The sequence below is a fragment of the Aythya marila genome (assembly GCF_965140915.1).
Source record: "Aythya marila genome assembly, chromosome: Z".
Classification (NCBI taxonomy): domain Eukaryota; kingdom Metazoa; phylum Chordata; class Aves; order Anseriformes; family Anatidae; genus Aythya; species Aythya marila.
The window spans coordinates 78,704,777-78,724,915 of record NC_139080.1 but is presented as its reverse complement, the minus strand read 5'-3'; positions in this window follow the sequence as shown (position 1 = coordinate 78,724,915).

Genomic DNA, 20,139 nt, shown 5'->3' with positions numbered 1-20,139 from the left:
CTCCAGCAAACCTTATTTCATCCCCATCTGCTTCCTACCTAGCTTAAAGCCCTCTCAATGAACCCTGCCAGCTCTTGCGCTAGTGTCTGTTTTCCCCTTGCAGGTGGGACCCATCTGCAGCCATCAGGCCGGGTGCCAAGTAAAGCGCCCCATGGTCAAAAAAACACAAAATTTCTGCACCAGCCCCTGAGCCACCTGTTTATCAGGTAGGCTTTCCGGGTCCTTTCTATACCCCTCCCTGCCATTGTAAGGATGGAGGAAAGCATGACCTGTACTCCCATTCCATCTACTAATCGTTCCAGTCCCCTAAAGTCCCATTTGATAGCCTTCAGGCTTCTCTCCTCAATATCATCTCTGCCAGCCTGGACTATCAAAAGAGGATAATAGTCAGAGGGGTGAACCAGGTTGGGAAGGTTTCTGGCAATGTCCCTGACCCAGGCCGCAGGGAGGCAGCAGACTTCTCTACGGGTAGGGTCATGTCAACAAATAGGGCCCTCTGTTCCCCTGAGAAGTGAGTCACCTACAACAATCACCCTTCCTTCTTTCTTCGTGGAGGCAGTCCTGAAGCGTGGAGTTGACTTCCTTGCCCTAGGCATCCTCCTGGGGAGACTGTTCACCTCGTCCTCACCCATCAGTCTCTCAAGCTCCAGGGCCTCAAACCTGTTGTGTAAGGGCACCTGGGAAGGCAGGGCCAGTAGGGAAGGGGGTTGCCTGCGATGTCTAGCAGGGACCTCTTTCCATTCCTCCTCAACTCCTAGGTCCGCTCCCTCTGCTCAGCAGGTCAGCGGGTCCGCCACTCTTTGGGGTGTCTCACCCCGGTGCCTTTCCTTCAGGCATGGCAGGGAGTTGCTATATCCCGCTCACACTCCTGATATTCTTCGGAGACATGATCCATTCACCATGAGAAGCATTTTGAGCATGCTGCAAGTGCCAGCCACCTCCAGCATGCAGACAGTAAAGAAGATCACGGCGACCACTTTTATTTGCACGGTAAGAATGCCAATACCGTTGAAGAAGAATTCCACATCCTGTTTGTCCAAGAGGCCACCAGTGAAGAGAAGCAGGGTCTCGCGGATGCACTGCTCTACTATTTGGGGTCAGAAGTGGATGTCCGAGGCAATCTGCTCAAAGTTCAGTGGAGCAAGTAGCGTCTCGGCTAGAAAACCACCTTTTCTTTTTTTTGCGCACTGAACCAGGAAAAGCAGAGTACTTCTAGTGAAGGTCTAAAGTGCTGAGAGGGCATGTGGAGAAAACCCCAAAGGAATCCCCAAAGCAGGAGAATGGCTCTGTGGGCCCACAAATGGTAGAACGGATGGCAAGGAAGGTGTCCCAGAGACAGAAGCCTGCTTGTCATTCCCGGCAACTGTTGCAAAGCAGCAAGTCCCTGGTGGCAGATGGTCCTCGTCAGCACTGCGAGAAGCCCTCTGCCACAGGGCCCGAGACCCCACTGCACGAGCTACCCTCCACTGGGAGAGGTGGCTCGCAACCGTGGGAGCAGTACCAGGAGTTGCAGGGCTTCTCCTCTCCTCCTCTGTGCAAAAAATAAAGGCCATGCAGGGAGCAGTGCAGTCAGTCCAGCTGGCAGCAGGCACCAGCACTCTTTATTCGGCCACTGACAGGCATCATCCTCTCCTTCAGCTTCTCATCGTACTCTTTTCTAATGTGGAAGGAAGGACGTCGGTCACACATCTGCAAGGGGTTGACGGAGTTCTGCAAAACCAGAAGAGAGTCTCCTAAAGAACTGCAGGAAGCAGCTGAGGCTGACCCTCCCAGTGCACTGCTGCAGGAAATGGCTCTGAGCAGCTGTGGGCTACCCTCTCCAATGAGGTCTCTTTCCAACAGCCAGCACTTTCAAGGCTTCAGCCCTTACTTCCTGAGCCCAGGGCAGGGCCTGCCTTTTCTGCTTGTGTGTGTGCTTCTGCTGAGGCAGGTGCCTCGCACAGCCTCACTTTAGTCTTCAGGGTGCAGGTACAGCGGGCACTCATCCCTCGCAGGGAGGTACAGTCCCTTGGCAGACCCATGCCCATGCCCAGCTCACTGCTGGCTCTGCCCTTTGCTTCTTGCAATAGCTCGTCCCTCATAGCAACACACAGGGGAGCGGGCAAACAAACAAGTATTGTCTCTCATTATGTTCCTCGTGAAATGACTTGCAACACTTTGTTTTAAAACCTTACCCTTACACAAATACTTTCAACACAAAATACCTGGACATTTTATTTATTTATTTATTTATTTTTCGGAGAGGTACACTTACCTCTCTCTGCCTGCGTGCAGGTTTCTTACTTGGGAGACAGCGACCAAAGATGACAAGAGTTGTTCATCTCCTTAATCTGCTGATCTTATCAGCAAGGGTTAGAGGCAAAATGGGGTGGGAGGGGAGTTGGGACCTCACTGTGGCTGTTCCAAGGGAAGATGCAGGGTATATAATAAATAACACTGTTTTTTATTTTGTGCTGTGCTGTTTTACTTTCTCTTCCCATTGAAATCTTATTTTTATGTCTCAAGGGATGAACAACCGTTTCCTTCTTTGATCCTCCCCTATGCTGTGTTTATTCTAGTTTGCCCTGTCCTTCACAACACCGGTCCCATCTTCTCTGAATTTCCCCTGATGTTGCACTTGTGTTTAGGCTGTTAGTTTTCAGGAGGACACATTTGGGACTTCGCTTCCTTCTGTGAGGCTGGGTTAAGCTCTGAATTACACACTTGTTGAATACTAATAGCAGTGTGGTAGCAGCAGAGCAGTTGTGCAGCTCAGTACTCAACTCTCTTTCTGCAGGGCTGCACTTCAGCCATCAGTCCCCCTGTCTATATGCAATACCCTCTTCTTGTCTTCCAAGCCAGTCCTTTCATCATGCAATTTTAAGCAGTTAATCAAGCATGATTTCCTCCTGGTGAACCTGAGAAGGCTGGGGGTGCACAGGGAGGTGGGAGGGGACACGGCCAGGACAGCTGACCCCAACTGGCCACAGGGATGTCCCATAGCATGTGGTGTCATGTGGGACAATAACGCTGGGGGGGTTGGCAGGAGAGGTCACTGTTGCTCAGGGACCAGGTGGGCCTCAGTTGGCTTGTGGTGACCAGCTGCATTGTGCATCACCTGCTTCTTTTATTTGTGTTATTGTTTTCTGATATTTTTTTTCCTTTCTTTATTCCTTTGTAAACTGTCCTGATCTAAACCCTTTTTTTGTCACATTTTCTCCTCACTTTCCTTTGAGTAGGGGTAGGGTGAGAGACCCGTGTGGTAAAGCTGAGCTAGCCATCACTGTGAAAGCACCTCCTGGCTAACACTGTTTTCTTTTGCTAATCAGAATTTTCCCTGCTACTGCTTGTTTTTTGCTCCTGGACAGTTTGTTTTGCTATCTCATGTATTCCTACACACCCATAAAATTTTAGAAATCGATCACTCAATGCTGTTGTTCCCTAATGGGTTTGTAGTAATAACTGTAGAAGTACACGCCTAGCTTGTTACTTTGGCAGTATTTCTCTTCCATCTGGCAGAATCCGTTTTCCTTCTTTCAGTTCTGCCCCTATTGTCTTTATAGTTTTTATTTCTGCTTCTGTATACTTTTTCTCTTGTGTCCCTTTTTCATTATCTGATTCCTGTAGGGTTAGAACTACGTCATGCTTCCTAAGAGCTGCTTCCCTAGCTTCTTTATCTGCTAGGTCATTCCCTCTTATGTGGAAACCAGTTCCCTTTTGATTTCCTCTGACACGTACTACGGCAATTTCCCTAGGTCCTCTCAATGCGGGCAATATTTGAGTAACTACAGTTTGGTGAATTAGCCCTTTTCCTTGAGTGCCTATGAGTCCCTTTTCTTCCCCAATTTTCCCAATTTAAATTTCTGGTATTGCAAAAAAAAAAAACCACCTTTTCCTGTTGGCCAGTTGCTCCTATTACATTTACAGACTAATTAACACAGAGGAAGAAGCTCCCATAACCAACAAAAAAATTCAAGCCTCTCTCTTCGTTTCCTAGTTTTATTTCAACTAGTGGACCTGCTAGGGTAGATGCTCCTGGTCCCCGTCATTCCTGACTGTTGTAAGTTTATCCTGCAGCCTAAGACAATTTCTTTCTGATATCAAGGGCCGATTGCCCTAGAAAGAGGCCAGCCAATTGCCTCTGTTTGTTTTCAGATGCCAGGTCCATTTTTTTTTTTCATTGCATTTAAAAGTTGGCCCCAAAATTTGAAAATTCCATAGGGGTTCTTTTGGACCTTGTTGGAACAGATTCTCAGTTCCCAAGCTAACCAGATTTTGGTATTTACGTAATTTCCAGAGGGATTAGGGTCTCAGTGAGGGGGGTGGTCAGGGTAATGCAATCGTTGACAGTTCCCTGAGCGGTCCCATTGGCAATCTGAGCTCATGCATGAACTCAGGTTGTTTTAAGAGTTAGCACCTTTTTTGTTTCCATGACAACTCTCTTGGACCCCTCATGTGTGCCTTAATGAACAGGAGTAGTATCTGACCATGTTTACTAAAAGAAGTAGGCAGAGGCAGTGAGATTTATTCCAATGGGGTTGATAGCAAGTCCAAGCATCCTAAAGACCTCTAGTTTAGGCAAGAAAAAGGAATCATAGAATGGCTTGGGTGGAAGGGCTCTCCAGCATCACCTAGATCCGCCCCCCTGCCATGGGCAGGAACGCCACCCACTAGATGGTGTTGCTCAGGGCCTCATCTCAGTAGCTGAGGTCAGCCGCGTCAGAGCCGGAGCAGCCACATGCGCAGGCGCAGCGCCAGACCACGAGTGACGCGTCGCTGCCCACTGTGAGCAGGGAGGGGCCAGCAGCGCGGGAACACCACTCCACCCAACACTCACAAGGCGATTCCAGAGATCACAACGGAATCGCAAAGATTTTGGTAATGTAGTTGGAGCTGCTGGCCAAACTGAGAAAGATTTTTTTAAAGCAACTCCTTAAATATAAGATTGGGATGCAAAGTGGTACGCATCAATTTTTGTATTTGCCAGGATCACCTAAACCATTGTTGGGAAGAGATTTGTTAAAACAATCAGGAGCATGCATAACGTTTTGCCCAAGGAGCTCCAAGTAAAAGAGACGCAGCTTATCTTATCTTCCCTATGAGGAAAGGCTGAGAGACCTAGGTCTGTTCAGCATGGAGCAAAGAAGGCTGAGAGGGGATCTCATCAATGCGTAGAAATAGCTGAGGTGTGGGAGACAGAGGGATTTGGCCAACCTCTTTTCAGTGGTTTGTGGAGACAGGACAAGGAGTAATGGCCACAAGATAGAGCACAGGAAGTTCCGCACCAACATGCCAAAGAACCTCTTCACGGGGGTGGGTGACGGAGCACTGGGACAGGCTGCCCAGGGAGGCTGTGGAGTCTCCTTCTCTGGAGATATTTGAGGCCCGTCTGGACGCCTCCCTGGGCAGCCTGCTCTAAGGAACCTGCTTTGGCAGGGGGGTTGGACCTGATGATCTTTCGAGGTCCCTTCCAACCCCTACAGTTCTGTGATTCTGTGATTCAGCTAATCCAATTTTTAAGTTAATACAGGTACCAACAGTACTCTCCTGCCTAGTGAAATCCTGGAGCACATCTACCCCAAATTCAAAACTGACCACGTGTGATTTACCATGTTGGGCTTGAAAGATGCCTTCTTTTGTCAAAAAGTATTTGCTTTTGTGTGAGAAAATCCGTTAAATGGCAGAAAGATTCAGTTGTCTTGGACAGCGTTACCTCAAGGGCTTAAAATAGCCTGACGATGTTTGGTAATCAGCTAGCAAAGGAGCTTGAGGCTTGGAGCTCACTCCCAGGCAAAGGCACAGGATGTAGATGACCTAATAGCCACAACTATGCAAGAAGAATATATATATTCAGAGGACTATAAACTTGTTGATTTTTTTTTGGATTAAGTGGGTACAGCGTATCTCAAGAAAAGGCCCAATTCGATCAATATCGAAGTGGATGTCTGACGCAATCTGCTCAAAGTCCAGCGGAGCAAGTAGTGTCTCGGCTAAAAAACCACCTTTTCTTTTTTTGCACATTGAACCTGGAAAAGCAGAGTGTTGCGAAGCACGGACGAAAGCACGACAGACACCAGTTGAGTCAGATCATGCTGCTCCATTTTATTGCCCGAATAGCCCAACTTTTATAGTGAATTTTACAGGGGTGGACAGTGTTTCACACAAGATTATTGGTCAAGAGCACTCAGACAAACCGTTAAGAAAATAACACCACCTGCAAGAAAAGAACCCCCCTTTTGATTAGAAGTTAGGAAAACAACCCCCTTTGTGCTTAACGGTCACGTAGACCTAGTCCTTGAGGCCAGCTGCTGATAACAATATTATCTGAGTTCCTTAATTGGGTGATGTGGGAGTCATTGCAGTGGGAGCTTCTCACAGTTACTCTGGCAGCTTGGTTTGCTCAGCTACAGCAGGCCCTGAGATTTCTAAGGCCTACTCCTGGTTGCTTATAGCAAGCTTAGATCGAACAATTATGCCAATTCCCAACAATTCCCCCGTTTTCTTTTTGTACAAGCAGTACTTGGTTTTACAGCAGATGTTAAATACATAACATAACGCAACTATATAGCTTAATCCTAATAACACTACAATTACTGTAAGCACTTAATGGTAACACAATTTAATAGTAAGTAACACAACTTAATAGTAACACACTTAAACCTAATCACTTGATGGTGATCAACACAACTATACAACTTAACCCTAATAACACTACAATTACTGTAAGCACTTAATGGTAACACAATTTAATAGTAAGTAACACAACTTAATAGTAGCACACTTAAACCTAATCACTTGATGGTGATCAAAGGCTGTTCTTGACAGTCCTTGAGGTGTCACAGCCCACGTCATTGTCAGAATGATTATCAGGAACCTCTTCATGGTCGTCTTCAGCGTGTACAGATTCTAAAACTGCTTCAGTCCACTTTGCAGTGATCCACTGGGTACCTGTTCCCGGCACCACTTCAAAATCCCTATAACATTTTGCAAGGAACCCTTTAACCACATTTATCACAATACTACGTGTAATGATGATTGACACCACAATGAACAGAATCCTTAATCCCCCTTTGACTAATCCCAGTAACCATCTATGCATTGTTTCAAACAAATCAGTGAACCATTGATTGAAACGATTGATACCATATTGACTCTTTCTCATGTGCTCTTTCAGGAAAATAATGAATTTGTGAGTTGAAAAGGTCTAAACAGTACATTCCCTTAAATTTCTCCAAGTGGCTACTTCAAACAATGACTCCGTACTAGTGAAACTTGATTTTGCTCAACCGATCACAACTAGCCCTGCTAGTTGCTTACAACTGACTCCCCGTTTTTCTAACAGCGCTGTAATAAATCCATTTCTTCTGATTCTTGCTGGCACCAATTTCCTATGCTTTTAGCCTGCCCTATGGCTATATCCCGGGATCCTGCACTGTGGCAACAATAACCTGAACTATGGCTATATTCCGGAATCCTGCACTATGGCAATGATAACCTGTACTAGGGCCATATTCTGGAATCCTGCACTATGGCAATAACCTGCACTAAAGCAATAACCTGCACTGTGGCAAACCTGCACTAAGGCAATAACCTGCACTGTGGCAAACCTGCACTATGGCAATAACCTGCACTATGGCAAACCTGCACTAAGGCAATAACCTGCACTGTGGCAAAAGCGCGCTCTCACTCACACAGTACAGAGCACAATCGCACACCCAGAGGCCTCTGGCACATCTCACTCTCAATCATACCACAACCTCAATCATACCACAAGAATATAATTTAGAATGATAAGCAAACAAACAAGTATTGTCTCTCATTGTGTTCCTCGTGAAATGACTTGCAACACTTTGTTTTAAAACCTTACCCTTACACAAATACTTTCAACACAAAATACCTGGACATTTAAGAATAACACACACAATTATTAACACTCCAGTTAGTATCCCTCCAGCAGCTGAAAACATACTGTTTGTCTGCAGCTTCAGGAGATCTTTGTCTGCTCCTGCGGTGAGCAGCTGAGAGTGGAGTCCCCTCCGAACAAAACGCTCAGGGTGCACCTAGGGGCGTCCACACCACAGCCGATCCCCGCAGCCGAGCAGTTGTTACGTGTGGCCGCAGATGCCACTCCAGGCACTAAAATTGCCAATGCCGCTCTAGCTGCAACCCCACACAATTCAACATTATCATTGCAATCCGGTGCAAGCAATGCCCATTTATGTCTGGTGATCTCACACAACTGTAACAAGCTAGGAGCAAATACAACTCGTTTATCTAAGTAACATGGACATCTGATAGCATTTGCAGCAATACCTTGCCAGGCCCTATCCCCACAAATCAGAAAAACATCAGGAGGTAAGGCCAAAGCTGTACAATTGTTCCAAACACTGTAGTTGTGACCCCTTGTCTCCATGCTATAAACCCCTAAACCCTGCTTAGCAGCGTCATTGTAATCACAGGTGTTATTTGTATTTCTATACCCGTATGGCCCTTTCCAGGTTCCTGTAGCAGAATTCATCTGATAGCCACGGCTACATTCACATTTGTAGCCACCTTTCAGGTTGATACAGATTTGACTACAGATACCAGGGTTTTGACATTCATCAATATCTCCACAGTTTCTCTTGTCTACAAACTCAAACCCAGCTGGACAGTCACATTCATTTTTGTTGCATTCCTTCAGGGGCTCATCACCCCAGTCCTTGCAGTCTCTTTGCTGGTTACACACTATATTGATATCTACGCGTTCTCCACTTCTGCACTTGAATTTGCCAGGTCCAGAGCACTGAATAACATTGTTACATTTTGCTTCATCAGTGCCATCCAGACAGTCTCTCACACCACTGCACTGCCTACTCCCATGGACACAGTTCCCATCTTCACATCTGAACTGGTCTGGCCTGCAGGTCTGAGAAGGGCAGTTAATTTCATCACTTCCATCCTTGCAATCAGGATCTCTGTCACAGTCTTTTTCACCATCACATTTCCAGGACACTGGGATACACTGGGTTGACTGAGGACCACAGCTGATTTCATTTACCCGGCATGCTCTCATATGACACAGCTCAGAACTTTCGTCAGACCCATCTTCACAGTCCAGATCCCTATCACACTGCCATCTGTTTGGCACACACTGACCACTGTTGCACACAAAGTCAGATTCAGCACACATCTTCTTCACACAAGCACTCTCATCACTGCCATCTGAGCAGTCTTCACATTTTGTTCTAGCACTGTCGGCAGCAGTGCACAGGCCGGCGAGGGCGAGCAGCAGGCAGAGTGCCCCGCAGCACAGCAGCGCCCGCCGCCGCCCTGCACCTGTGTCACTTATACTACTCCTATTACCCGTGCTGTTACTGTCAGTGGCATCCTCCTGGTACCGTTTCTGTCTTTGTCGCCCCTTACTCTCCCCCTTTTCTTTTTGCCACTGACCAATCACCACAAATGGATGAGACACATGATTACTAGTTAGGAAAGAGAGTGTAACGTCTGCTATACGGCTGCAGGCCGTGCCAGCTGCAACCCTAGAAGCTGTTTGTGAACAAGCCTGCCGGTGGTCATTTGGCGGTGTAATCTGCGTCTCTGCACTCCTGCCCTGCAATAGGGCTAAATTGTCATTAATAGTCTGTAGAATGTGGCAACCCCACGGAATGTTATCCAGAAACATAGTTATAACACCGATCTGGGGACGAATAGTCTTTTTTGCATTGCAAGATAAGCCTCTTATAAAAGGAATGCTAGAGAGAAGCAGCACAGCCGCTGCTGCCGCTGCCTCCATGGTTCCGTCAGACAGGCTGCAGGGTCCAATTCCCAACAGCAGAGTACTTCTAGTGAAGGTCTAAAGTGCTGAGAGGGCATGTGGAGAAAACCCCAAAGGAATCCCCAAAGCAGGAGAATGGCTCTGTGGGCCCACAAATGGTAGAACGGATGGCAAGGAAGGTGTCCCAGAGACAGAAGCCTGCTTGTCATTCCCGGCCATTGTTGCAAAGCAGCAAGTCCCTGGTGGCAGATGGTCCTCGTCAGCACTGCGAGAAGCCCTCTGCCACAGGGCCCGAGACCCCACTGCACGAGCTACCCTCCACCGGGAGAGGTGGCTCGCAACCGTGGGAGCAGTACCAGGAGTTGCAGAGCTTCTCCTCTCCTCCTCTGTGCAAAAAATAAAGGCCATGCAGGGAGCAGTGCAGTCAGTCCAGCTGGCAGCAGGCACCAGCACTCTTTATTCGGCCACTGACAGGCATCATCCTCTCCTTCAGCTTCTCATCGTACTCTTTTCTAATGTGGAAGGAAGGACGTCGGTCACACATCTGCAAGGGGTTGACGGAGTTCTGCAAAACCAGAAGAGAGTCCCCTAAAGAACTGCAGGAAGCAGCTGAGGCTGACCCTCCCAGTGCACTCCTGCAGGAACTGGCTCTGAGCAGCTGTGGGCTACCCTCTCCAATGAGGTCTCTTTCCAACAGCCAGCACTTTCAAGGCTTCAGCCCTTACTTCCTGAGCCCAGGGCAGGGCCTGCCTTTTCTGCTTGTGTGTGTGCTTCTGCTGAGGCAGGTGCCTCGCACAGGCTTACTTTAGTCTTCAGAGTGCAGGTACAGCGGGCACTCATCCCTCGCAGGGAGGTACAGTCCCTTGGCAGACCCATGCCCATGCCCTGCTCGCTGCTGGCTTTGCCCTTTGCTCATTGCAACAGCTCCTCCCGCATGGTAACATGCAGGGGAGCGGGCAGACAGCAGGCACCTGCCTGGCCAGGTGGGGACTGCAATGCTGCCGTGCAGGAGACCTGCACTGCTCCCCTCCCTCCCAAGGAGAGAGCGAAGTGCCTGCTTGCGTTTTTTTTTTTTCCTCGGGGCTCGGAATCCATGTCATACCTTTCTTCGGTCAAAGAGCAGCTTCTGCATCTTGGAATCATATTCATTCCATGCTTCAGCTAGACGCATTTTGATCCCGTGGGCCATCAGCGCTTGTTCCGGTTTTTCCTCTCGTAGAGCACGCATATAGTGCTCTCCCTGCAGGTAAGGAAAACACAATCGCATGCAGCATTAGTCTCCGGAGCTTGGGCACAGGCAGGAGCACAGCGACAGGTGGGCAGCCAGAGCTGCTGCTTCTGCCCTGCTCTGGAATCTCCAAGGGGAAACGGGGCTGGGAAATGCCTATGGCGTACCGATGTTGCTGTTTTCTTAGCAGCAAAAGACAGGCGCTCATGGGGTTTAGTCTGTGGGTAAGCTGTAGGTTTTGGCTTCTTCAGCTCCTTCTCAGACCTCCCATGAATTGGTGACAGGAATCTGAAAAGACACAGCAGGCTTAGCTTATGGGAGTACACTTGGAGGCAGTTTCTAAGAGCTGGGCTCACAGCTCACAGCTTAGCTCCAGCAGCACAAGGTGCTTCTGCAGGAGGAAGACCACGACCACACCAGGGCAACAGCTGTCCCTTTGATGTTTCCAGTGCCTTTTGGCATGAGCACATTCACTGCAGCCAAGGGAAACATCTCACTGGCAAAAAACCATCTGACTTCCTCCACTTGTGTGGGGAGGAAGGGTCACAATTGTCCCAGGGACTCACTCAGCCTCCAGCTGTGGGATGTGTTGCTACATCCCATGCAGACGCACACCGTCAGACACGGCCCCCTTGGCCCTTTGCACCCACAGCCTTCCCCTCAGGACCTGTGTCGTGGAAAGGCCTGGGGATGCCGAGAAGCCCCTGGGTTGGCATTGCACCCAGCTCCTTCCTGTGTCAAGAGGAAGGGGAGGGCTTCAAGCCCAGGAAACCTCAGAACACAGTGCAGGGGCTCAGGGCCTCCAGGGCTGTTCCCAAGCCTCAGCTAGACCGGTGCACACTTACTCTGACTGTGCTCTCCTCAGGGGCTGTGGCTCTTCCTGCCTCCCCTCTGGTGCCTTCGGGCTTGCACCGCTCTGGCCTTCCTCATTCTTTTTCATCCTCTCCATTAGCTTCTCGTTGTACTCCATTCTCACTTGGAATGAAGGACGTTGGTCATGCTCCATTGGCTGGTGAAAGTTTTTCTGCAAAACCAGAAGAGAGTCTCCTAGAGAACTGCAGGAAGCAGCTGAGGCTGCCTCTCCCAGTGCACTGCTGCAGGAACTGGCTCTGAGCAGCTGCGGGCTACCCTGTCCAATGGGGTCTCTTTCCAACAGCCAGCACTTTCAAGGCTGCAGCCCTTACTTCCTGAGCCCAGGGCAGGGCCTGCCTTTTCTGCTTGCGTGTGTGCTTCTGCTGAGGCAGGTGCCTCGCACAGGCTTACTTTAGTCTTCAGAGTGCAGGTACAGCGGGCACTCATCCCTCGCAGGGAGGTACAGTCCCTTGGAAGACCCGTGCCCATGCCCTGCTCGCTGCTGGCTTTGCCCTTTGCTCACTGCAACAGCTCCTCCCGCATGGTAACATGCAGGGGAGCGGGCAGACAGCAGGCACCTGCCTGGCCAGGTGGGGACTGCAATGCTGCCGTGCAGGAGACCTGCACTGCTCCCCTCCCTCCCAAGGAGAGAGCGAAGTGCCTGCTTGCGTTTTTTTTTTTTCCTCGGGGCTCGGAATCCATGTCATACCTTTCTTCGTTCAAAGAGCAGCTTCTGCGTCTTGGAATCATATTCATTCCATGCTTCAGCTAGACGCATTTTGATCCCGTGGACCATCAGCGCTTGTTCCGGTTTTTCCTCTCTTAGAGCACGCATATAGTGCACTCCCTGCAGGTAAGGAAAACACAATCGCATGCAGCATTAGTCTCCGGAGCTTGGGCACAGGCAGGAGCACAGCGACAGGTGGGCAGCCAGAGCTGCTGCTTCTGCCCTGCTCTGGAATCTCCAAGGGGAAACGGGGCTGGGAAATGCCTATGGCGTACCGATGTTGCTGTTTTCTTAGCAGCAAAAGACAGGCGCTCATGGGGTTTAGTCTGTGGGTAAGCTGTAGGTTTTGGCTTCTTCAGCTCCTTCTCAGACCTCCCATGAATTGGTGACAGGAATCTGAAAAGACACAGCAGGCTTAGCTTATGGGAGTACACTTGGAGGCAGTTTCTAAGAGCTGGGCTCACAGCTCACAGCTTAGCTCCAGCAGCACAAGGTGCTTCTGCAGGAGGAAGACCACGACCACACCAGGGCAACAGCTGTCCCTTTGATGTTTCCAGTGCCTTTTGGCATGAGCACATTCACTGCAGCCAAGGGAAACATCTCACTGGCAAAAAACCATCTGACTTCCTCCACTTGTGTGGGGAGGAAGGGTCACAATTGTCCCAGGGACTCACTCAGCCTCCAGCTGTGGGATGTGTTGCTACATCCCATGCAGACGCACACCGTCAGACACGGCCCCCTTGGCCCTTTGCACCCACAGCCTTCCCCTCAGGACCTGTGTCGTGGAAAGGCCTGGGGATGCCGAGAAGCCCCTGGGTTGGCATTGCACCCAGCTCCTTCCTGTGTCAAGAGGAAGGGGAGGGCTTCAAGCCCAGGAAACCTCAGAACACAGTGCAGGGGCTCAGGGCCTCCAGTGCTGTTCCCAAGCCTCAGCTAGACCGGTGCACACTTACTCTGACTGTGCTCTCCTCAGGGGCTGTGGCTCTTCCTGCCTCCCCTCTGGTGCCTTTGGGCTCGCACCGCTCTGGCCTTTCTCATTCTTTTTCATCCTCTCCATTAGCTTCTCGTTGTAATCCATTCTCACTTGGAATGAAGAACGTTGGTCATGCTCCATCGGCTGGTGAAAGTTTTTCTGCAAAACCAGAAGAGAGTCTCCTAGAGAACTGCAGGAAGCAGCCGAGGCTGCCTCTCCCAGTGCACTGCTGCAGGAACTGGCTCTGAGCAGCTGCGGGCTACCCTCTCCAATGGGGTCTCTTTCCACCAGCCAGCACTTTCAAGGCTGCAGCCCTTACTTCCTGAGCCCAGGGCAGGGCCTGCCTTTTCTGCTTGCGTGTGTGCTTCTGTTGAGCCAGGTGCCTTGCACAGGCTCACTTTAGTCTTCAGAGTGCAGGTACAGCGGGCACTGCTCCCTTGCAGGGAGGGACGGTCCCTTGGCAGACCCGTGCCCATGCTCCGCTCGCTGCTGGCTCTGCCCTTTGCTTCTTGCAACAGCTCCTCCCGCATGGCAACACACAGGAGAGCGGGCAGACAGCAGGCACCTGCCTGGCCAGGTGGAGACTGCAATGCTGCCGTGCCGGAGACCTGCACTGCTCCCCTCCCTCCCAAGGAGCAGGGGAAATGCCTCCTGGGACATTTTCTTCCCGGAGGCTCTGAACGCATGTCATACCTGCTTGTGCTCCATCATCAGCTTCCTCAATGTGGAATCATATTGGTTCCACGTTTCGGCCTCAAGCTTTTTGAGCTTATGGGCCATCAGTATGCGGTGCCTTCTTTCTTCTATCTTAGCGCGTACAGAGCGCGCTCCCTGCAGGCAAGGAAAACACATCCGCATGCAGCGTTAGTCTCCTAGGACTGGGCACAGGCAGGAGCACAGGGACGGTAGGCAGCCACATCTGCTGCTTCTGCCCTGCTCTGGAATCTCCAAGGGGAAACGGGGCTGGGAAATGCCTATGGCGTACCGTTGTTGAAGTGTCCTGAGCAAAAGCCCCGTGCTCAGGCGTCCTAGGCTGTGGATGAGCTGGAGGTGTTGGCTTCTTCAGCTCCTCCTCAGACCTCTCATGAATTGGTGGCAGTAATCTAGAAAGACAGAGAAGGCTTAGCTTATCGGAGTACACTTGGAGGCAGTTACTCAGAGCTGGGCTCGCAGCTCACAGCTTAGCTCCAGCAGCACAAGGTGCTTCTGCAGGAGGAAGACCACGACCACACCAGGGCAACAGCTGTCCCTTTGATGTTTCCAGTGCCTTTTGGCATGAGCACATTCACTGCAGCCAAGGGAAACATCTCACTGGCATAAAACCATCTGACTTCCTCCACTTGTGTGGGGAAGAAGGGACAGAAATGTCCCAAGGCCTCACTCAGGCCCGTAGTTGTGGGATGTGTTGCTAAGTCGAACACAGACGCACACCATCAGACATGGCGCCATTGGCCCTTTGCACCCACAGCCTTCCCCTCGGGACCTGTGTCATGCCTCTGTTCTAGGGTGCAGAGAGGTCCATGGGTTGGCATCGCACCCAGCTCCTTCCCGTGTCATGAGGAAGGGGAAGACGACAAGGCCTGGAACCCCAGAACACGGCTCAGGGCCTCAGGGCCTCCAGGGCTGTTCCCAGGCCTCAGCAGGACTGGTGCACACTTACTCTGTCTGTGCTGTCCTTGGTTGCTGTGGCACTTGCTGCCACCCCTTTGGTGCCTTCTGGCTCGTAGGCATTTGGCCTTTCAACTTGTCCTTTATTCTCTGCTTCAGTATCTGATCAAACGCCTTTCTCACAATGTGGGAAGGAACTCGCGTGCACTTGAGTATTTGGCAGAACGATTTCTGCAAAACGAGAAGAGAGTCTCGTAAAGAACTGCTGCAAGCAGCTGAGGCTGCTCCTCCCAGTGCGTTCCTGCAGGAAATGGCTCTGAGCAGCAGCGGGCCACGCTCTCCAATGGGGTCTCCTACCAACAGACAGTGCTTTCAAGGCTGCAGCCCTTGCTCCCCGAGCCCAGGGCAGGGCCTGCTTTTTCTGCTTGCGTGTGTGCTTCTGCTGAGGCAGGTGCCTCCACAGCCTCACTTTAGCCTTCAGGGTGCAGGTACAGCGGGCACTCATCCCCCGCAGGGCGGTACAGACCCTCGGCAGATCCTTGCCCATGCCCAGCTTGCTGCTGGCTTTGCCCTTTGCTCACTGCAACAGCTCCTCCCGCATGGCAACGTGCAGGGGAGCGGGCAGACAGCAGGCACCTGCCTGGCCAGGTGGGGACTGCAATGCTGCCGTGCCGGAGACCTGCACTGCTCCCCTCCCTCCCAAGAAGCAGGGCAAAAGCCCACTTGGGGCATTTTTTCCTAGGCTTTCTGAAAACATGCCATGCTCCTTGCTCCTACTCCATATGCATACACAGCATTAGTCCCACATTTCAGCTTCAATCTTCTTGAGCCTGTGGACCAGCAGGGACAGTGGGCAGCAACAGCTGCTGCTTCTGCCTTGCTCTGGAACCCCCAAAGTGAAACGGGACTGACAAATGCCTATGGCGTACCATTGTTGGAGTGTCCTTATCACAAGCCGGGATTATGGATGACCGTGGATAAGCTGAAGGTGTTGGTTTCTTCAGCTCCTCCTCAGACCTCTCATGAATTGGTGGCAGGGATCTAGAAAGACACAGCAGGTTTAGCTTATGGGAGGCAGTTTCTAAAAGGCGGGCTCGCAGCTCACATCTTAGCTCCAGCAGCACAAGGTGCTTCTGCAGGAGGAAGACCACGGCCCCGCCCGGACAACACCTGTCTCTTTGATGTTTCCAGTGCCTGCTGGCATGAGCACCAGCACTGCAGCCTATGGAAACTTCTCACTGGCACAAATGGCAAGAGCACAGCGAGTCCCCTAACTCCGCCACAACACTTCCCCAGCAGGCTCACCTGGCTTGGTCACCCTGCTTCTTTGCATCCTCCTTTCTTTTCTTCTCTGCCCTCTTGGCTAGAGAAACCCTCCTCCGAGCCATCACCACCGGGTCCAGCACACTCACTGCAAGAGAACACCACAATGTCAGCTCTGTGTCTGTGCAGAGGAGCGGCAGCAGCAGAGCTGCTCAGCCATGCCCACCCACACTCATTGCCACCGCTGGGAGCCACCATTCCTGGGGCATTTTATCCCACACAGCTGCCTTCTCTCCCATCCCCCCCCACAACAACATTGGCTCTCCTGCCCTGCGAGGACAAAAGGAGAACACGCAACCCCCTGCCAGGAGCCCACTGGGACATTACATCTTCGGCCACCCATGCCCCAAGGCTGCGGATCTCTTCTGGGCTTGATGCAAATCGGTTTGCGTTGTGGGTCCTGAAGTATAAGCCTGCAAACAGGAAGACACCAGTTGTCAAATAAGGCACCATGTTCCCTTGGTGCCCCACACTAAGAAGCTGCTGGCAGGGTTCTTTGGGAGCCACTGCCGAGCCTCTGGAGGACACAATGGCCTGTGCGAGCGGAGGGGACCCACAGCTTCCAGCAGCTTCTTCCCGTGCTTCTTATGCCTTACTGCCCGACCCAACACAAGTCCTCCTCGCTGACCCCTCACACCCTCCCACCGCTCTCAGGGACCCTCAACTGCAGACTGGCCGCTTCATCTGCACTGCCCAGAAGGACTGAGCAGGGGGTCAGCCTGGAAGGCCTCCCAGGAATGAGCTGGTCCTGCCTCACTCTGGCAGGAGAGAAGCATCAAGAAGAGGCTGCACCCAACGCACGAGCTGGGCACCAGCTCCCCTGGCCAGTCAGATGTTATAGAAGAGAGGGTACTCACGTTGGTAGTGTGAGGAAAGTATTTCCACTGATACGAGTATATTTATTTTTGCCGTTGAACGCAAGCATATCCATCATCTTGGGGTTCTGCAATGGGACAGACACACGTCAGCAGAAGCCAAGGATATGTGCTCCTTGCTCCCAAAGGTAGCAAACGTTCCCACTGCTCAGGAACGTGGCTAGCTCTCCAAAATCCTTGCCCCACTTTGTCCTTTGGTGTCATTAGCCCCCAACACAAACAGGCCAAGGTGCTACCGACAGTTTGTGTAGCTCCTCAAGCCTGTCTCACCCAAAGGTGAGGCAGGCAAGGAGAAAGCAGTTTGAGAGAGCTTTAACAGCATTGCCAGAGCTGCAGGCTGCCCTGGAGACATGATCCGCTCACCGTGAGAAGAGCTTCACGCATATTGCGTGTGTCATCCACTTCCATCAGGAACTCGGTGTAATAGTTCATGGTGACCACTCTTCTTCGCACAGTAAGAATGCCAATGCCCTTGAAGAAGAATTCCACATCGTGTTTGTCCAAGAGGCCACCAGCATAGAGAAGCAGGGTCTCGTGGATGCACTGCTCTACTATTTGTGGTCGGTAGTAGATGTCTGCGGCAATTTTCTCAAAGTCCAGCGGATCAATTAGTGTCTCGACTAGAAAACAACCATGAAGGAACAATGTCAGTCCTCACTCAGTTCAGCAAACTCACAGACGAAGTGTGTGCAGCACCCAGCCCTCGCGCGATGCTGTGCCACGGGGAAGGTCCTTGCCAGCTTTGGCCACATCTCCAGAGCACAGCAGATGGGGAACAGAAGGCCAAGGGAAGCTCTGCCACCTGCTACGAGCATCCTGCTAGAGGGTGGGATGAGCTGCAGACGGGGCTGACTCCCAGGGCAGGGGCATGTTCTGGGATGCTGTATGTGCACCCACACTCAGCCTCTCCATGGTGCAAGAGACTTTGCTCTGCCGTGGCACAAGGACGACTGCATGGAGCGAAAGGCAAGGGCTGCAGAGGGAAAGCAAAGCAAAAATCTTCTTACTAGGAATTCTGCTCTCAGCACACTTGAGCTTGTAAAACATCTTCATAAACCTGCAGGGCTTGAATATGGGTTTGCGAACAACCATAGCCCTGCCATCCGCACCAGTGGTCTTCGCTGACACAACGGCAAATGTCCCGATTCCAATATTCACCGCCTGAAAACGCAAGCAAGAAGAGGGACCAATGGCAGTGCTGGGCAGAGCTGGAAGGGTGCTGGGTGACTTGCTGGCCCTGAAGATGGTGCTGTGTGGCCCAGGTCCAAAGGGGCAAGATGGGCCAGGGGCAGGATGTAAGGCTCACCTTCTTCTGCAACAGTTGCCTTCTGATGTATCTGCATGTACTATTCCACACTTGGGCAATTTCTGGAAAGCAAAAGACAGATCCCAAGATGCTGTGAGTTGGCAATGCCCATGAAGTCTGAAGCCCCATAGCCACAGAGGTGACAGTGGTGTGTGATCAAGCTCTGCCTTGCCCTCAACCAGCACTCGCACCGCTGGGGCAAGCTGCTGCACAGCTCCTGAACCTTGCCCAGCTTGCAAGAAGCCCACGCTGTGCCCAGGAATGGCCTGGGGAGGGAGGGGAGGCGTTAGATGCGCTTTGGGAAGCACATTGGATGCACTCAGGGCTCTCCTTGCAGACGCCAGGACCCTTCAGAAGACCTTCCCCCGGCAGCCCCAGCCGCAAGATTTCCACAGCTCATGTCCATCTTTGCAACAACAGCGCTCCCACAAGGGCCCCCCAGGGCCTTACCTTTCCTGGTGAGCTCCTTAATTAACGAAAGGTCCTCAGGCTTCAAGGGGTTGAACAGCAGGTAGTGCTTCATCTTTACCCTAGCCTTACAGAAGCTGGGAAAGACGCGCTCTTCGTGCTACAAAACTCCCTTGGCTCCTCCTCCTTTTCCTCAACACTTCCCAACCAGCGTTCTCTACCACAGGCTCCCCTCGCCTTCTGCTGCCGGCAGAGCAGCTCCTGTGGAGCAGAGTAGCGCTGGCGAGAGCAGCTCCAACACTTCCCAGGCCTTGCTGGGGAGTGTGGCCAGGCACGGCAGGGCCGGTATTTATAGCCGAGCCCCATGACATCATCGAACGCGTCACAATGGGATGACACCTCACAGGCCACCCACATCTTGCCTCAGCATGGGCAGGGGTGCAGAGGGAGGCCCCTGAGGGGGCGGTGCAGACACCTCTGCCTCCATCTCTGTAGTGGGTTTACGTGGCAAGGTTTTGGTAGCAGGGAACCATAGGGGTGGTTTCTGTGAGAAAGATCTAGAAGCTGCCCCATGTTTGGGAAGGGTCCCATTGTTTTCCAGATCTGAGCCAATAAGCGATGTTGTTTGCGCCTCTGTGAGAGCATATTTAAGACAGGGAAAAAAACGTTGCGCCACACAGCAGCCGGGAGAGTCAAGGGAGTGAGAGAACAGCCTTGCAGGCACCAAGGTCAGTGTAGAAGGAGGGGGAGAGGTCCCCTGCGGCCTGTGGTGAGGACCATGGTGGAGCAGGATGTCCCCCTGCAGCCCATGGAGTACCACAGTGGAGCAGGGTTCCACACTGCAGCCCGTGGAGGAGACCACGGTGGAGCAGGTGGCCCTGCACCGACGGAGGCTGCCGCCTGTGGAAGACCCCTGCCGGAGCAGATTCCGGGCCGGACCTGTAGCCCGTGGAGAGGAGACCACGCAGGAGCAGGTGACCTGGCAGGAGCTGCTGCCCGCAGGGGAGCCAGGTTGGAGCAGTTTGCTCCTGAGGGATGGACCCCATGGTACAGACCCATATCTGGAGCAGTTCTGGAAGAGCTGCTGCCTGTGGGAAGCC